We start from the raw sequence: 19,196 nt of genomic DNA on the forward strand, positions 1-19,196 counted from the left end.
TCACTTAACTAGTGTGAAACTTCCCCAAAGCATAAAAATGAAGACTCAGTTACTTTGCTGAGAATGATGGTTTCCAGCTTCATCCATGTCCCTACAAAGGACATGAACTCATCCTTTTTTATGGCTGCATAGTATTCCATGGTGTATATGTGCCACATTCTCTTTATCCAGTCTATCATTGATGGGCATTTGGGTTGGTTCCAAGTGTTTGCTATTGTAAATAGTGCTGCAATAAACATATGTGTGCACATGTCTTTATAGTAGAATGATTTATAATCCTTCAGGAACAGAAGAGCAAACACCACATATTCTCACTCATAAGTGGGAGGTGAACAATGAAAATACATGGACACAGGGAGGGGAACATCACACATCAGGGCCTCTTGGGAGGTGGGGGGCAGTGGGAGGGAGAGCATTAGAACAAAAGCCTAATGCATGCAGAGCTTAAAACCTAGATGACGGGTTGATAGATGCAGCAAATCACCATGGCACAAGCATACCTATATAACAAACCTGCACATTCTGTACATGTATCCCAGAATATAAAGTAAAATAAAAATTAAAAATGAAGACTGGGACACTAATTCAAGGGGATTGAGTGTGCTAAGTTTTGGATGGCAGCCATAAATGGCATTGTAAAAATGGCAATAGGCTAAAAGGTAAAATTGTTTCACTTACTAGGGATATCTTGACAACACAACAAAATCAATGAAAGAGACCAGTGTTTTGAAATTCCATACTAGGAAATACCCATCAGTGGAAAGAAAATTATGATCTCCACGTTCATGATAAGAATGCCAAAAAATACACATTTTTAGACATTTAAGTTCTTCAAGAATGTGCATAAAGTAGAAGGTGAGACCAAGATTGTCACCTTCAACATTCATCCTAGATAATGAAACCAAAGCCACATGTTACGTCTTCATTAGCATTTCCTTACTCTTCCAGGACTGTCCTTGAGTTTGCATTCTAAAATACTTTGCATTTTTGCCTCAAAATCCTCATCTGGCTGTTTCTATCAATTCTGAACTGTTATATCAGTTCCAATTCCACTCAAGTCCTTGCACTGAAAGACCTGCCTTAACTCAAATGTCTAATTCTTGATATATCTGACCTTATCTTTCCTCCTGTGACATACTGCCAAAACTTCGTGACTTAGCATTCTCCCTTTCCATAATAAGCATACAATCAGCTTAGTCTTATCATTAGGTTTTGTTGATAATGTTTGAAGAGTCCGTTTTTGACAAAGGCATCTTGGGAAAAGTGGCATCAAAAAATAATTATTACACAGAGAAAGAAAAAAAACTGACATATAAGGAAACATTAAAGTTGTAAGGTCTGAACGACTTAGCAACATCAGAAGAGTGACACTCTAATGTTAAGGTGATTCGTTCAAGAAATATGTGAGGATGAATAAATGAAATAAATTGTGTGTCCATGTAGGTGTGTGTTTAGTAAAAAAGAGAAGTGGAATTATGCATCTTTTTTATCTAACAAATGGCTAAAACTCTTATCCCTCCACAGGACATATGGAGGACCTGGCATGGTAGGCTTAAAATTAGAAGCTAGACAAACAAATCAGACATGGAATATGCCAAATGTTGTGATTAAATCTTGGTGATGTGCAATGCCTTGACATTTGCTTTTGTACTTGGCCTTTAACCTTCGTCCTCCAGCAGAAGTGAAGAGGCAGGAGTGAGGGGAAGGGAGGACAGGATAAGCTGCTTATTGTTATTGCAAAACTTCATAGAATTGAGTTTCAAAAGCTTGAAAGAGAACAGGAAGATCTTCAAATAAATAAAAAATGATTTTTTTTTATTTTGCCCTTTAGTGATAAACAAAGACATGGCTGGTCTTTCTCAGTCTATTCACCATTCTATTTTCCCCTAAGCTACTTTTGCTTCCATCATTTAAAGGCCCAGATCTGTTTGGAGTTCTCAGAGTTACAGTTGAATAAAATCTAAAGTCAGAGAATATATGATGTCTATGCCATGAGGTTGAGATGACAAAGCGTGGGTCAGAGACACTCGCTAGCCACTGAAAGGTAAGTTTAAGGCAGATAATTCACAAAAAACAAGCAGAAATGGGAGAAAGACCAGATTCAATAAATAAAGATAAATCACTAAAAGAAGTTGGAATTGCACCTATATTAAAGACACTATATCTGTAAGAGTTGACAAAGAAGAAAGTGGAGATAGAAAGAAAAAATACCATCGTTTATTATGTGTCCACATGTTATAGAAACATGCTTATGAAGAGAAGATGCTTATGAAACTACAAAAGTGTACAGTTCATGGAATGTAAAACAAGAGATATTTAGAGAAAGCATCTAACCAGAAGAATATGATTGTTGTTGACAATTCTGGAATCTAATGATAAGATATGCAATATTTTCCTTAAAGCTGTATTTGGAGTATTTCACAGGAACATGGGAATGGCCTTCTTGGCTCACTCCCATTCTTAGAACAGTTGTGAAGGAGTAAAAAACATGAAGCACCAGGGTATGGAATGATGAAAATGCCTGTCATGGGAAAGACAAAACGTGAGAAAGAGGAAGGAATTTATCCACCAGGTTTCACCTTCTATTAGTGTTAACTTCTCTGCTGGGCTGCACAAGTGTGGCTGCGTGGCATAATCAGAAAGGTTCCCAGGTGACATAAATAGAGACAGGAGGCAAAGCAAGCAAACAACAGGCACAGGGCTGGAACAAAAGACAGTGAGGATCTGAAATGGTACACAGAAAAAAGGGATGTACAAGAGGTACACAGGGACAGTGGATACCAACAGAATTGAAAGCCATGATACAGGATTAAGAGCACCAAGGCAATGAGGGGAGATAGAAACTGAATTCGTGGGTTACTCCAGTGTTTAGAGGCCAGAAAGACAAAAAGCAAAAGTGGTGGAGAGGTTGGGGAAGTAGTATGAAAGCCAGGAGAGTGTGGGGTTCTAGAAACTAAATTAAGAAAGGAATTCAGCCGGGCAAGGTGGCTCATGCCTGTTACCCCAGCACTTTGGGAGGCAAAGGCAGGAGGATCACTTGAGGCCAGGAATTTGAGACCAGTCTGGGCAACACAGTGAGATCCTGTCTTTACAAAAAAAAAAAAAGGAAAAAAAAAGTTTTTAATTAGCCAGGCATGGTGCCGCATGCCTGTAGTCTCAGCTACTGGAGAGGCTGAAGCAGGAGGATCATTTGAGCTCAGGAGTTCAAGGCTGCAGTGAGCAATGATCAAACCACAGCACTTCAGCCTGGATAACAGAGTGAGACCCTGTACAAGAAAAGGAAAGAAATAAAGACAGAGAGAGACAGAAAGGGAAGACAAGGGAAAGGGGAAAGGGAAAGGGGGAAGGGAGAAGGGAAGTGAAGGAGGAAGGGAAGGGAAGCAGAGGGGAGGGGAGAGAAGAAAGACAGTGATCAACTATGTCATGGCAAATGCAGCCAAGAGATTAAGAAACTAACCAGCCATTGCATATAGCAATGATGTGAAGGTTATTAGTGACTTTGTCAAGAGCAGCCAAAAAAGCCTACTTGGAGTAGATTAAATGGGAGGAGAGGAATTTGGGGAAATTATTATAGGTAACTCTTTCCAAACCGTTTTTTGATTGCTATGATAATATTTTTAATCGGTATAATATTTTAATGTACATATTTATGGAATAAAAGGTGACATTTCAATACATGTATACAATGTGTAATGATCAAATGTGTAATGATCAAATCAGGGTAATTAGCATATCCATCAGCTCTAACAACTTTTTTGTTGAAAACATTCAAAATTTGCTTTTCTACTTATTTGAAAATGTACAATAGATTGTTGTAAATTATAGTCACCCTATAGTACTATAGAACACTAGGACCTTCTCCTATCTGGCTGTACTTCTGTATCCCTTCACCAGCCTCTGGCTATTCGCCTTTCCCCAATCCACCCCCACCTCTAGTAACCACTACTCTATACTACTTTAATGAAATCAACCGTTTTAGCTTCCACATATGAGTGAGAACATGTGGAATGCATCTTTCTGTGCCTGGCTTATTTCACTCAACAACTCAAGAGTTTCATCACAGTAGGAGAAAAAAGTGGAAGAGTAGCTGAAAAGAAGACGTGGGTTGAAGGTGCTGCTTCTTTTAAGAGTAAAGTAATTACTACATGGCTATGGGAATAACCCAGAAGAATGGTAAAAATTGAGAATGAGAAACAGGAGAAAACTGCTGAAGGATTATCCTTGAGTGGGTGAAAGGAGATGTACTCTAGTGCCCACAGGGAAGAGGTACAGGGCAGTTTATCCATATTCACTGAAGATGAGGCAAAGCATAGAAATACAGATTTAGGCAGGTGGGTAGGTAATAGTGGTGATGATTAAGGTCATTCTCTCCCTCTCTCGCTCTCTCTTTTTTTTTTTCCTGATGGAGTCACGCTCTGTGGCCCAAGCTGGAGTGCACTGGCGCAATCTTGTCTCGCTGCAACCTCCACCTCCCAGGTTCAAGCAATTCTCCTGCCTCAGCCTCCCAAGCAGCTGGGATTATAAGCACACACCACCATGACCAGCTAATTTTTGTATTTTTAGTAGAGACAGGGTTTCACCATGTTGGCCAGGATGGTCTCGAACTCCTGACCTCAAGTGATCTGCCTGCCCTGGCCTCTAGAAATCTAGAACTGGGATTACAGGCATGAGCCACTGCACCCGGCCTGCATTCCCTCAATTTTCTTAGAGATATAGAAAGCAAAGTCATAAGCTGAGTGTGAGTACCGGAGAGGAGGTACTAGAGGTTCGAGAAGAAAGGATATGTATAAAATGGGTCAATAGAAGATGAGGGGGAGTAAATTCAGTAGAGAAAACTGGATAATAGTAAGACAACATTAAGAGCCCCCAGAGGAATGATGCAGGGCTGACAGAACTGACTCTGGAGCAGACGGACAGCCTGATCGTGAACCTTCCACCAGCTTTTAGCTAAGTAAACTGGGGAAGTGAATGAACCTCTCTGATCTGCCCTTTCCTGCTCCATAATAACACATTTCATATTGAGTATTAGGAGCACATATAAAATATATGTACAGTTAATATATATTTATATACATATATGTTGTTTGTATATATTTATATATGTATACTATATATTGTTAGTATATATTAATATAACTATAATATGTAGTTATAATATATATTTATATACATATATAATCTACGTTTTAGTATAGATATTTATATATTATGTTGTTTATATATTAAATGAGCATATATTATCTATTGTTTATATATAAGTATATATAATATATTGTTCATATATTTAACTTTATATTATATTGTTTATATATTGTAAATATATTATACATATTATATATAAGCATATTATGTATATGTAAGTATACATAATGTATAATAACATAAAGTATATATAACATATATTTATGTACTTATATAATAATAGTATATATAATGTATATTTATATACTTATATAAAAGTATATATAATACACAAGCATATAAATATATATTGTTTGTATATTTATACACATATATAATATATATTGTTCATATATACATACATATATATTATATATAGAATTGTGCCTGAAACAAAAATTCATATGTGATGACTATTGTCTATATTAACATTAGTTATCATGAACTCAAAGTCAAGAGAAGCATCAAAGATCAACATTTATCAAAGTCACTTAGCTCTTTCCTCTTTTGCCACTAATAAGTTATCAAGTCCTGTTAATTCTAATTTAAAAAAATTCAAATGTCACATTGAATGATATAAAATTGCCGATATTCAATTGCTAGTTTTCTACAAAAACTATATACAAGTGAACCTATTAAGTGCCCTAATTTGGGTCAGGCCAACACTTATGGAGGGACCCAAGTCCTAGCAGACTACAAGATTCATGCAGTGCTTTACTGGCAAGTTGTTTTAGCTAAGATACAACCGTCTTTGCAAAGTTTCCATACATTTTTCCATGTCTACTCCAATTTGATTCTAGAACTTAATGACATTTACACAAACTACCAAAAAAAGTCTTCTAAAAACTTTCTTTAAAAAACAAATCACGGCAAAAACTATTTTTCTAAATTGAAGAAAGAGGCATCTAAGTTATGAGAAGAATGAGCGATGAGCTCTCGGAGCGATGAGCTCTCGGAAGCCGACAGGAAAGTAATGGATCCAAGGTGAAAATCGATTGAGCCCTGGAGGGAAGAAAGGAAGCTTCTGCAGGGACCATCCCAGGCCCATGCCTGAGATTTCCCTGAAAAATATCACGAAGATGAACAATGAACCACAGGAGAGGCAAAGGGCTGAAAGTGAACAAACAAAAACCTCTAAAACACTCAATGCTCAATAAAAAAAAAAAAGAAAGAAACTGAGACAAAATGACTTGCATTGTTTTTCCTGCAATACGTAATGCAATGGATTCTACCCAAACATTCACTCCATCCTGCAAACTTCCAAATGATATTGCAGTTACTCTAGTTCCCACCAAAGGAGTCCATTAAAAATGAAGCTAAATTCTTCTGAACAGCCTCAGGTACTTGATGGATGATAATTTACCTTTTAAAAAATGTAGTTACAGTTTCTGAAGAGTGAAAATAGCATTTCAGTTCCAACTGCTGCTCCAGTGGTAAGGGAGCCTGTGTTTGCCGTGTCTCTATGCTTGTGTTCCATCTAACTGGAGAGCACGCCAGAGTCGACGTGCAGGCTGCAAAGTCTGCCTGGGCTCCATGCTTAAGGGCAGCATTTCACAAACATAATCAGTTTTTAAATATGCAAGCTTCTGCCTATATTTACACAGGGACCATTTTATTTTTGAATTTAAACTAGCAAACATAAGTTTTATTTCCAGAAGAATTCACTATCAAACTTCTTCATTTTGCAGCTGAGGTGCCAAGATGCATAATGCATATGTAATTTATGGAATTCCTACACATTTTAATTGCCAAATTCAAATTGAATAAACGATATTAATGAAAACCCAAGAAGCTGCAGGAACCCTTGGCTGAATCTATATTTAACAAGTATTGACAGGCACTTTTTTATTAAGAAGGCAATAATCACACTATCTGCTGCCAGTTAAATGAAACTAACTCAATTGTTAAATTGCAAATGTAAGGACTGAGTTATAAATATGTTTGATTAAAATGGACCTTGGGCAATTTTTTTTTAAAGCATCTGGTGCAGTATTTTCTCAATCATTTAAGGATGGGTAATTCGGATCCTTTGCTTCTTTCTCCTTCGTCTTTGTGCTTTTAGTGTATTAGCAGCTTTTGCCAGAGAAAGGGCAAAATGAGAGGTAAGGAACCTACATCCATTCCTGCCAATCATTGACTCCGATGTTAAAAACAATAACACTACACATTGTTTGAGCTTCTTTTCAAATAACAAGAAAATGATCAAAACTGTATATAATAGTGTCTTCTATACGATAACTACAAAACAGTATTTCTCATTGTACCATATAGTTTTCAGATTAGTGACTTTCTACTTAAAGACATATTTTGTGATGAAATTGTTATTAATCATTGTTTCTTAATTTGTTCAATTCTCTCTAAGTCACTTTATAAAATTTACATTCTCCTGGGTTGACTTATAAAAATGCCTAAGAATTTTAGTTAAATAGAAGATACTCTCTTTGATTCCTAAGCTTCTGAGGATAAGAGACAAAAAAGATATAAATGAAAAGTACAGAGATTAGGAAAGAAGATAGAATAAAATAGATCCCAGTGAAATTTTGAAACATAGAAAGTTGATGGAAAAATTGTAAATAGCTTAGCAGAGAAGAGGAGGATAAAAAGATATTTGTCTCATGGAAATCCTGAGCATTCCAGTAATTGGAGGCAGCAGTACCTTGGAAAGCAGAGTTGAGTTGCAGGAATAAAAATTTGGACTTTAGGTTAGGCACAGTGGCTCATGCCTACAATCCCACCATGTTGGGATGTCAAGTTAGGAGGATTGCTTGAGGCCAGGAGTTTGAGGCCAGCCTGGGCAACATAGCAAGACCCCATCTCTACAAAAAGAAATTTAATTAGTTAGGTATGCTGGCACACGCTTGTAATCCCAGCTACTCAGGGGTCTAAGACAAGAGGATCACTTGAGATCAGGAGTTCAAGGCTGCAGTGAGCTGTGATTGTACCCCTTCACTCTAGTCTGGGCAACAGAGAAAGACCTGGTCTCTAAAATAAAATAAAAATTTAAGAAGTAGGACTTTATAAAAAGCCTATATACAAATATTAGATTCTCTCAGAACTCTTCCTAACTCAGCACACTCAGGCCAATGTACTTGATTCTAACCCTTTCTTCCTCTATTCTCCCAAAGATTGGCCTCCAAGAAATCCTAGACTCTCCAATTAGCTTTTAATTGTATCACACAAATGAGTAGCCAGCCAAAGATGATTACTATTTGAAGAAGGCTTTGTGCTGGATATTCTCTATGTGTCTCTCTAGAGCCCCCCAACTTCCTTCTCTACCCTGTACCATGACCCAGGAGGCTCAGCCCTAGAGAATGCAGGAGCCAGGCCCTGGAGTCCTGGCTCCCAGGTAGATTACATTAAGGAGAGGCCCCAGCCAGGGATTGCAAGAGAAGAGTGAAGTCTCTCTCCCTGCTAAGCCAGTTTGGCTATAGTTATATTCCTTTATTAAACAATATAGTAATATTGTTTAAAAATAACTGTAGCTACTTTCAGGCAGCTTTCTTCTCCAGTGGCAACCATGGTGTTCTAAGTCCCATTAATTTCTCCTTCCTCTTACCATTTAGGCCTACAGCAGTATGAGGGCCTCACTACTGTTAACCTCTGTTTTTTGTTTTGTTTTGGTTTGTTTGTTTTGTTTTACCATCTAGGGGTTGTTTACCCTAAACCCTGCAAACAGACCCTTTAAAGAAGCCTTTCCATCACCTTGCCTAAGAGTGACAACTATTACCTACCAGGATCCTGATAGAGCCTCTGACTTGAAAGATACAGACCAAATCAAACCAGCAGAAAAAGAGACTTTAAAAAAAAAAATAGCTACAGCTTGGAAGAAGAGATATAAAAAAAATCAGAGAAAAAAGAGAAGATATTAAGATATGACATCTAACAAACATTAGCAAGAACAGACTGCTGGAGAAAAGGAGCAATCAGAAAAAGAAGAAAACTCTCTTGAAATTAAAAATTCAATCAACTGAGATTTTAAAAAATAGAGATGATAGAAGATAGAACAAAGAGAATCTATTAAAAACTAGAAGAAAAAGACCAAAACAAAAAATGGAGAGAGAAATAAGAAAATTTAAGCATCAGATCAGAACATCCAACATCGCACTAATAGATGTTCCAGAAAGAGAGAGAGCAGAGAAAACAAAGGCAGAGAAATTAAGAAAATAATTTTTGAAATTTAATTTAAGAATAAAAAAACTCCAACTGAAGAGCACAAATCTTCAAAACATAAGGGCCCACAGATTGTCCAGCACATCATTGTGAAATTTCAGCACATGGAACTTTTCCAGACTAAACAAAAAGGAGTAAAGAAAACTGATGCTGAATGCTGGGTACGAAGCAATAATGCTGTGTCTCATCTTGGACATGTCCTGGATCAGGGATTTTTTTTTTTTTTTTTTTTTGCTACAAAATAAAGAATCTGTAGATTAGAGTATTATATCAAAATTCGTTTCCTCATCTAGAAAATGCAACTGTGGTAAAAAAAAAAAATGCCCTTGATTTTAGAAAATACAAACTGAAGCATTTAAGAGAAAAGGGGGTATCATATCTGCAACTTACTCTCAAATTGTTCAAAATGAATAATAATATGCATGTCAATAGAAAGAGACACTGACAAATAGACTAATTACAAATATACTTTTTAAATTGGTAACATTCAGAGAATCCGGGTGACATGTGGAAAAATTATTTTTACTATTTTGCCATCTTTTTCGTAAGCTTACCTTATTTCAAAATGAAAAGTTTACATACATGATATATATGTGTATACATATAATATATATACAAATTTATTTTCATATATGTATTTTAGTTAGAACAAACATTATCTGCAAAGATCAGAGTGGCACTAGACAGAATTCTCAACAGAAGCAATGGATCAATAATGTCAAAATTTTGAGGGAAAATTATTTTCAACCTAGAATTTTGAACCCACTCCACTGTCAATCAAGTTTCAAGTGTAAAATGAAGACATTTTGAGGCATGCAATGATAAAAAGAAATGTATCATCGATGATCCCTTCCTCATGAAGCTACAATAAGATGTACTATAGCAAAAGGAGGTAGAAAACCAAGAGAGGACAACCTGGGATTTAAGCCCAAGGATTTCGAACACTGGGGCTAGAGAGTGGGAAGTCCCAGAACAACAGCTGTGCAGCAACATCAGGAGCAAGCATCCCAGGCAGGAGCCGGGGATAGGGCCACAGCAGGAGGTTTCCAGGGAAAACAAAAGATTGTGGGTTAATGGGTTTGTTTCAATACTTGGAAAATTATTGGCCTGTTAAGTATTTGGTGGCTAAAAGAGAGAGATGAAAAGAAAACTAAGCAAATGAGAAGAGAGAGAGAAAGCCATTAATTTCAGAAAACAACAAAAGGTTGTGCCAGAAAGAAACCTGTCAATGGTATTCACATAATAATGATCATGTGAGATTGACTAATGGTGCAAATGAAAACTATAATACAGTTACATCAAGACAATGAGGAGGGAGTTGGTAAAGGAATGAGGTGGTATACGAGAGGCATATCATTGGCCACCATTACAGGAAGCAAACAAAATCTAAAATCGATAATCAAGAAATAATAACATTTGCATGTTGTTTAATATGAATGTAAATATCAGAAGCAACAGCAAGAAAGTTGAAAGTTTTTGCCTTTGTAAAGAGACCAAGGGTTGTGGGGAGGGAGGTGTTATTTCGAGTAAGCTTGGTGTTTTAATATTAAGTATTGTATTACCTTGATAAAACTAAAAATTTAAAAATTAAAATATGGCCAGGTGCGGTGGCTCACACCTGTAATCCTAGCACTTTGGGAGGCCGAGGCGGGTGGATCAGGAGGTCAGGAGATCGAGACCATCCTGGATAACACGATGAAACCCTGTCTCTACTGAAAATACAAAAATTAGCCAGTCATGGTGGCAGGCACCTGTAGTCCCAGCTGAGGCAGGAGAATGGCACAAACCCAGGAGGCGGACCTTGCAGTGAGCAGAGATCCTGCCATTGCACTCCAACCTTGGCAACAGAGCGAGACTCCGTCTCAAAAAAAAAATTAAAATATAATGACCAAGTACTCCATATATATCCCATTATTTAATAGTAAAACATATTTATACATACATTTGTATCTACACATATATTGCATTTTCTTCAAGGAGCTTGGTAAAATAAATAAATAAATCTGGAATGGAAATAATGATGAACCTCAAAATCCCCTAGATTCATGCTCACCTATTCATACCACATAAGATTTTCTGGAATAGTCATATTTTCAAAGATTATATCCAACTATCCCAATAAATATGCTTATGCTTGTCAGACAATGTGATCTGGTTTTCTGATTGAAAATTATTGTTACTCTAACCATATATTTAACCTTTTGCTAATTCAACTTAGGCATATCAAATAATTTAATGTTAGTGCAGTTGTAAACTTTTACACAAAATATGGAAAAATCTATTGCCTCTATCTTTAGTGTGATAAAAGGTCATCTTCAGACAAAGAAAAAAAAAATCACTGTCCTGTTTTAACCTTGGCATTTAAAGAATTCCAGCTATGTTCTAGAAAGATAGATCCATTTTGAAATCACCTGCCACAGTTTACTTAACCCTTTTAGGTAGCTAAATCATAAGGTGTGTTGAAAGTAAGGTAAGGAACTTCAAAAGAGAATAAATAAATTGTGGATGATGAACAAATGGGAAAAAGGAAACAACAGTACACACATATCTATCAGTTCACTGAACTTTCTTAACTGCGTGAAGTTAATTATTCACAGGTTACAGATGAGGAAACTGAAGTTCAGAGAGCAGGTAACTTGCCACGGATCATCTATCAATTTAATAGAACAATTATTAAACAATTACTATGTGCCAAATACTGTGCCACCACACATTACTAATGTGATGGTGATGGATTTCAGGGAGCTTACAAACTCAGGGGAAAAAACAGATAAGAAATTGGATAAGAAGTAAATATACAGTGTGCTATGGAAGCACCTGAGAGGGGCAGTGAACCCACGGCTTCCTGGAAAGCTGACAGCTAAGCTAAAACCGGAAAGCTAAGTGGGAATTAGCTAGACAAAATGGGTTAGCTTAAGGGTGCTTCCAGAAGAGAAAAAAAGAAAAGGAATATATTTAAAGCCAGGATTTAACTGACTTCACGATGTAGGTCTGTATTTGAATGAAATTGGCATCATTTGTTCATTCAAGTAGCATTGCTTCAGCATTGGTTGATAAGTATTTTAGGGAATATCCAATATATACAATGTGTGGTTCCTATCTGTTCTGGACTGACTGTGTCTCCCCAAAATTCTTATGTTGAAGCCCTTTCCCCAATGTGATGATATTTGGAGGAGGAGTATTTGGAAGGTAATTAGGTTTAGATGAGGACAGGAGGGTAGTGCCCTTATGGTGGGATTAGTGAGCATATGAGAAGAGGAAGAGATCAGAGCTCTCCCTCTTTCTCCACCATGTGAGGACACAGCAAAAATGCAGCCATCAACAAGCCAGAAAGAGGATCATCACCAGGAACCAAATGGACCTGCACCTTGACCTTGGACTTCTCAGGCTCCAGAACTGTGAGAAATAAATTCCCATCATTTAAGTCCCCCAGTTTATGGTATTTTGTTATGGCTGATAAATATACCATCTTTTATAAAACTCAGAATATACCTAGAAGGCAAGATAGAACCACAAAACACATTAGTAAGTAAAAAATGGGCTGAAGGGGATGCAGTATAGAGTACCATCTGCTATCAAAGTGGCTTGGTTTGGGATCCAAATCCCTCAGTAAAGTGAACATCTCCACATTTCACATCTCTAAATTAGTAAGTATACATATCTCGTAGAGTTGCTGTGAGGATTGGATGGGGTAATGGAGTCCTTGTAAAGGCTTGAGAAATGATAACCATCACCATCCCAATTAACGACTAGTTAGTATTTTAATAACATGCTTGTTTTTGTCTTCAGCACCTTTGTTCTTCCTTCTCTCTGGAGCAGCCTCCCACTATCTCTTCCCAGGTCCAACCTCTTCTCATCTTTCAGATTTTTATTTTATTATCACCACCTATGAGAACCCTTCCTGTCTTTAATGATACTACCCTCTCCTTAATGGTACTATCTCAGCCCTATATTCTTTAAAGACTTGTCACTACATCAAACTACCTGTCTTAATTGTGTTATTTATCTGCTCCTAACAAGGTAAATTCCATGAAACTAGAGCCATTTTCTTATCTAATGCCCCATCCCAACACCTAGAACGAGTATCTAGTACAAAGTAGTGACTCAACAAACATTTTTAATAAATAAATAAATGCCATTAGATTAAAAATTATAAATCAGATATAGAGAATTTAATGGTTTCATGGGGAAATTGGCATCTACGTGAAATCTTGATAGTATCTGTGAGGTTCGCCTCAAGGAGAATAATATTCTGTCCAGCAAGCCAGTGCCCACAAGTTCAGTAGCTGTGCCCATATAACATTAGAATTTACCTTGATCTTGACACACAGTTCATCAACTTGACATCTTTTCATCTCACCTATAGTTCTTGACCAGGGACAATATTACCCCCTTACGGCATATTGTCTCATTTTATTTTGTTTTGGCTAGGAGGTATTTTTCTGATAAATACATGCAATGAATACTACCTGGGGAGTCCTGCTGGCACAGAGGGCCTGAGAATGAGGAATGCCATGTACCCTGCAATGCATTAGACAATCTCTCACAATGAATAATTGCCCTGAACAAAATTCCCTTTAGAGTAGAGACAGTGCAGAGCTAAGCTTCAGAGTTTCTCAGCTGTTGAGGCTGGGAACTCGAGAATGTGGGGTTTCCTTTTTGAACAACTGTACCTGCTTGCTCCCTAACTAATGAACACTCTTCTCTCTGCTTCCACATTTACCCTTATCCCAGAAACAATTTCTGAACTGTCTTATCCTAGAATTCGTAGCTTCTGATCAAGGTAAATCTCTCAGTTGTCTATCTCATGCTTTAAGACTGCAATATTTTAGTGAATATCTGAAAATCCAATTTTCCCACAATCTGTAGTCCCAAAAGTAGTTTAACTGACAGTAGTGCAGCATTTAAATTTTTTAAAAAACAAGTTTCTATAATATACTAAATTGTTATTAATCTATATTAATAGGATTTGAGAAGATGCAGACATAGGAATAGGTAATTTATCAGGCCTTTCATTTACTCAATATGTATTGTATTGCCCCTCTAATCATATAGGCATTGGACTGGGGACACAGGTGGTATAAGCATATATAGGTCTCGATCCTTTCATTAAAGATATTGGGAGACAATTTTCCACAGCTTGTTCATGATTCTGTATATTGTGCTAACAGAAGCACTAACCATCTTTTTGTCTCAGACAATTGGAAGATGCAGAGACCAGAGGTCAAGTTTGCTGATTGTCCAGTATAATAAATATACTGTATCCCTCTGGAGCAAAACAAGCTGAAAGGCTTGTTTTACAGTACCTTATATAAGATTCAGATCTCCTACATTTGGGGCTTGTCAGCTGTAACACAAAGCGCCAGAGTGCACAATACCCAACCAGGCTTCTCTTTGTTAATCCCACTGGACTTGAGGAACGAGAAGAATCAGCAAAACATGAAGTCAATGTTGTCTGCAATGCCATATGTATTAAGGCCATTTGTCTCTGACCCAGGAGTCTCATGTCTCCTGGGTCCATGGAATTGCAGAACAGTGTCCATGAAACTGTAACTTGTTAACTTGTTATTAATAGCTTGTAATTAGGATAAACTCCCAGGCTGTTCATAGTACTTGCCAACAAATAAGTAGTAATTACAGTAAACTAACATACAACATACAGCTTGAAACATAATAGATAAAATTGCATCAGAAATGAGAGGAAGAAAAAATGACTTTGGCAGCATTTGATTAAAATCTCAAAAAATAAATGTTTCAGTGATAAAGGAAATACATTTCAAACAGGAAGAAGTGTCGTGTGCAGAAGTACGAAATTGGAAAATATGATACAAGTTTAGAAATTGACAAATAATTATTTTAGCTGGACTATGGAATTGATTAAAATAAAGCTAAATATAAAGGCATTGCTTTCTGGCATGCAATATTTATTCTGGGGACTTAGATTGGAGTCAATGATCTATTGCCTCAGAGACCACTGAATAGCCTAGAATTTGTTCCTTTTGCTTTTGGAAATCTTTTAGGCTGTTTTCAAGACAAAGACTAGCTGCATAACTGGCTCTCAGATCACATCAACACTCATTGGCATGACTGCAATGTCCTTCTAGCTCATCTCCCCACCCCAGTGTCTATGTTTGTCCCACCAGCTACACTGCATTCCTGTCCACAAACTGGTCAGAGGAATCCTTTTCCCTACATTGAAAAATAATGATTGTACATATTTATTAGGTATAATGTAATTTTTCAATATATATACTAGAATAATTAAATCAACCTAATTAACATGTTTGTCACCTCAATTCTCATATTTTTGTGTTGAGAAGATTTAAAGTCTACTCTGTTAGCAATTTTGAAATGCACATTGCTGTTAACTGTAGTCACTATGCTATGCAATAATATATCATAAAACTTATCTCCTGTCTAACCAAAACTTTGTACCCCTTGACCAATATCTCTTCTTTCCTCATTCTCCCGACATAATCACTAGCCTCTGGAAATCACCATTCCAATTCTCTGCTTTTATGAGTTCAGCTTTCCAGATGAACCTGGAAGACATTATGCTCAATGAAATAAGCCAAACACAGAAAGGCGGACACTACATGATCTCACATATGGAATCTTAAAAAGAATAATCTGTTTTTTAAATTTTTTTATTATACTTTAAGTTCTCGGATACATGCGCAGAACATGCAAGTTTGTTACATAGGTATACACATGCCATGGTGGCTGACTGCACCCATCAACCCGTCACCTACATTAGGTATTTCTCCTAATGCTATCCCTCCCCTAGCCCCCAATCCTCCAAAAGGCCCAATTGTGTGATGTTCCCCTCCCTGTGTCCATGTGTCTTCATTGTTCAGCTCCCACTTATGAGTGAGAATATGTGGTATTTGGTTTTCTGTTCTTGTATTAGTTTGCTGAGAATGATGGTTTCCAGCTTCATTCATGTCCCTGCAAAGGACATGAACTCATCCTTTTTTGTGGCTGCATAGTATTCTACAGTGTATATTCAATGCTATCCCCATCAAGCTACCATTGACTATCTTCACATAATTAGAAAAAACTACTTTAAATTTCATATGGAACCAAAAAAGAGCCTGAATAGCTAAGACAATCCTAAGAAAAAAAAGAATGTTTTAAAATTACAAATCAAGGCCAGGCGCGGTGGCTCACGCTTGTAATCCCAGCACTTTGGGAGGCCGAGGCGGGCGGATCACGAGGTCAGGAGATCGAGACCACGGTGAAACCCCATCTCTACTAAAAAATACAAAAAATTAGCCGGGCGTGGTGGCGGCTGCCTGTAGTCCCAGCTACTTGGAGAGGCTAAGGCAGGAGAATGGCGTGAACCCGGGAGGCGGAGCTTGCAGTGAGCCGAGATTGCGCCACTGCACTCCAGCCTGGGCGACAGAGCGAGACTCCGTCTCAAAAAAATAAATAAATAAATAAAATAAAATAAAATTACAAATCAGATCCAATAACTTTTGCATTAAGCCTTCAAAGGGCTTTTAATCATACTTGGAATAAAATCTAAACTCCTACATAATCTAGTCCTGGTGTAGATTCCCTTCTTTCACTCACTCCATTTCAGCCACAATGAAAACTTGTACCAGCTTTTCCTAATTCTGTATAGTCTATTCTCATTAAGCTTTGCAAAGCTAGCTCCCTCATCTCATTAAAGCTACAGAATAATGTTACCATTCAGAGCCATCTTCTCTGACCACACAATAGAAAGTGGCCACCCAGCTAAAGCTGCAGCATTGCACAACTCTGGGGTGCCTCTGACACCAAAGCCTATGTGGACAATATCCTGGGGTTCTCCAACACACACCCATTCAGACATAAATTAAATATCCACAATCACTCTCTTGCACATTCTCTTGTTTTATTATAATCACATCACTTATTATGACATGATTTTTTTGTTTTTATTTTTTATTTGTTATTGTCTATCGCCCTGCCTTAGTCTGCTCTTGCTGGTATAACAGAGTACCACAAACTGGGTCATTAATGAATAACAGAAATTTATGTCTCATGGCTCTGGACACTGTGAAGTTCAAGAGCAAGGTGTCATCATTCAGTGAGGGCGACTCTCTGCTTCCAAGATGGTACCTTGAAATGCTACATCCTCCAGAAGACAGGAAGGCTGTGTCTTCACATGGTGGAAAGGACAGAAGAGTCAAAAGGGGGCCAAATTCCCTCCATATGTCCTTTTATAATGTCATCAATCTATTCATGAGAGTGGAGCCCTCACGACCTAAACAGCTTCCAAAAGGCCACACCTCTCAATACTGTTACACTAGGGATCAAGTTTCAACATGCATCTTTGGAGGTGACGAAAACATTCAAATCATAGCACACTCCCCCTACTTGGATATAGCCTCATAATACTAGTATTTTTCCCACAACTTTGACATCATGTTATACATGTTATTTAATGTTACTCAGATGAATCAAGAAATATGGCATTGGTTCATATCACTTCTCTCCATTTTATTATTTGGCATATATTCACAATGTATCAGACAAAATTCATTCTTAGTAAAAGGCAAATAGATATTTTGCCAATTGGAAAGCAATACTAAATGAGTGGCTGAGTTTGCTACAAGTTTTCTTAACCAACTGGGAATGTCACAATTTGATGAGACATGTACTTGTTCCCAAGGTCACCACAGAGTAATAAACTTCTAAGGTTCTGATACAAGCAGCAGTACAATCTATGTTTCTAATACAGATTATAAATAGTAGGATTCTATCAGAAAGCAATATGGTATCTGAAAGCTTACTTCAAATAACCATAGTATAGTGGAGAATAAATTGGTCAGATTAAACTTCCTGTATATTTTAGAATCTGGAAAAAAGCTTACATATATTTATGCAGTATAACTATGCATGTGTGTGTGTTTGTGTATGTGTGCGTATGTTTGTGTATGTGTGTGTATGTGTGTGTGTTTATGTGTGTGTATGTGCATGTGTATGTGTGTGTGTGTGTGTGTGCGTGCGTATAAACGTCCTAGGGATGTATTAACAATGTGCCACAAACTGCATGGCTTACTTGACAGAAATGTATTGTCTCACCATTCTGGAGGCTAGAAGTTCAAAATCAACATGTTGTCAGGGCTATGCTCCCTCCAAAGCCTCTAGAAAGGGAGCATTCTCTGCCTCTTCCCACTGCTGATAGCCCCAGGCATTCTCTAGATTGTGGCTGTGTAACTCTAATCTCTCCCTCTGTCTTCACATGGCCTTCCTCCCTCTGTGTCTGTGTCTAAATTTTCCTCTTCTTTGAGTAAGAATTCTGTCTTCTTGGATTGGATTTCCCTCATATTGGATTAAGGTCCAACCCCACCTTACTCCAGTATGACCTCATCTGAGGGACTACTGTAGTAGTCCCTCCCATCTATGAGGGATACATTCCAAGACCTCTACTGGATGCCTGAAAACACAGATAGTACTAAACCCTATATATACTATGTTTTTGCCTATACATACATACCTATGATAAAGTTTAATTGATAAATTAAGTATAGTAAGAGATTAACAATATACAGTAACAAAAGTTATGTGGATGTGGTCTCTCTCTTTCAGAAAATATTTTATTGTAGTCACTCTTCTTTGTGTGACAATGTGAGATAAAACGTCTGTGCGATGAGATGAAGTGAGGCGAATGACATAGACATTGTGATGTAATTTTTAGGTTACTGCTGATTTTCTGACAATACACTGGAAGCATCATCCACTTCAGGGAGTCCTGAAACAGCAAGCCATGATGATGTCAATGGCTGGATGTCAGAAGCAGACATGTCAATGACTAACATCTAAATAGTGTATACAGTGTGGACACTCTGCCCAAA

This window comes from Nomascus leucogenys, chromosome 9 (assembly GCF_006542625.1).
Source record: "Nomascus leucogenys isolate Asia chromosome 9, Asia_NLE_v1, whole genome shotgun sequence".
Classification (NCBI taxonomy): Eukaryota; Metazoa; Chordata; class Mammalia; order Primates; family Hylobatidae; genus Nomascus; species Nomascus leucogenys.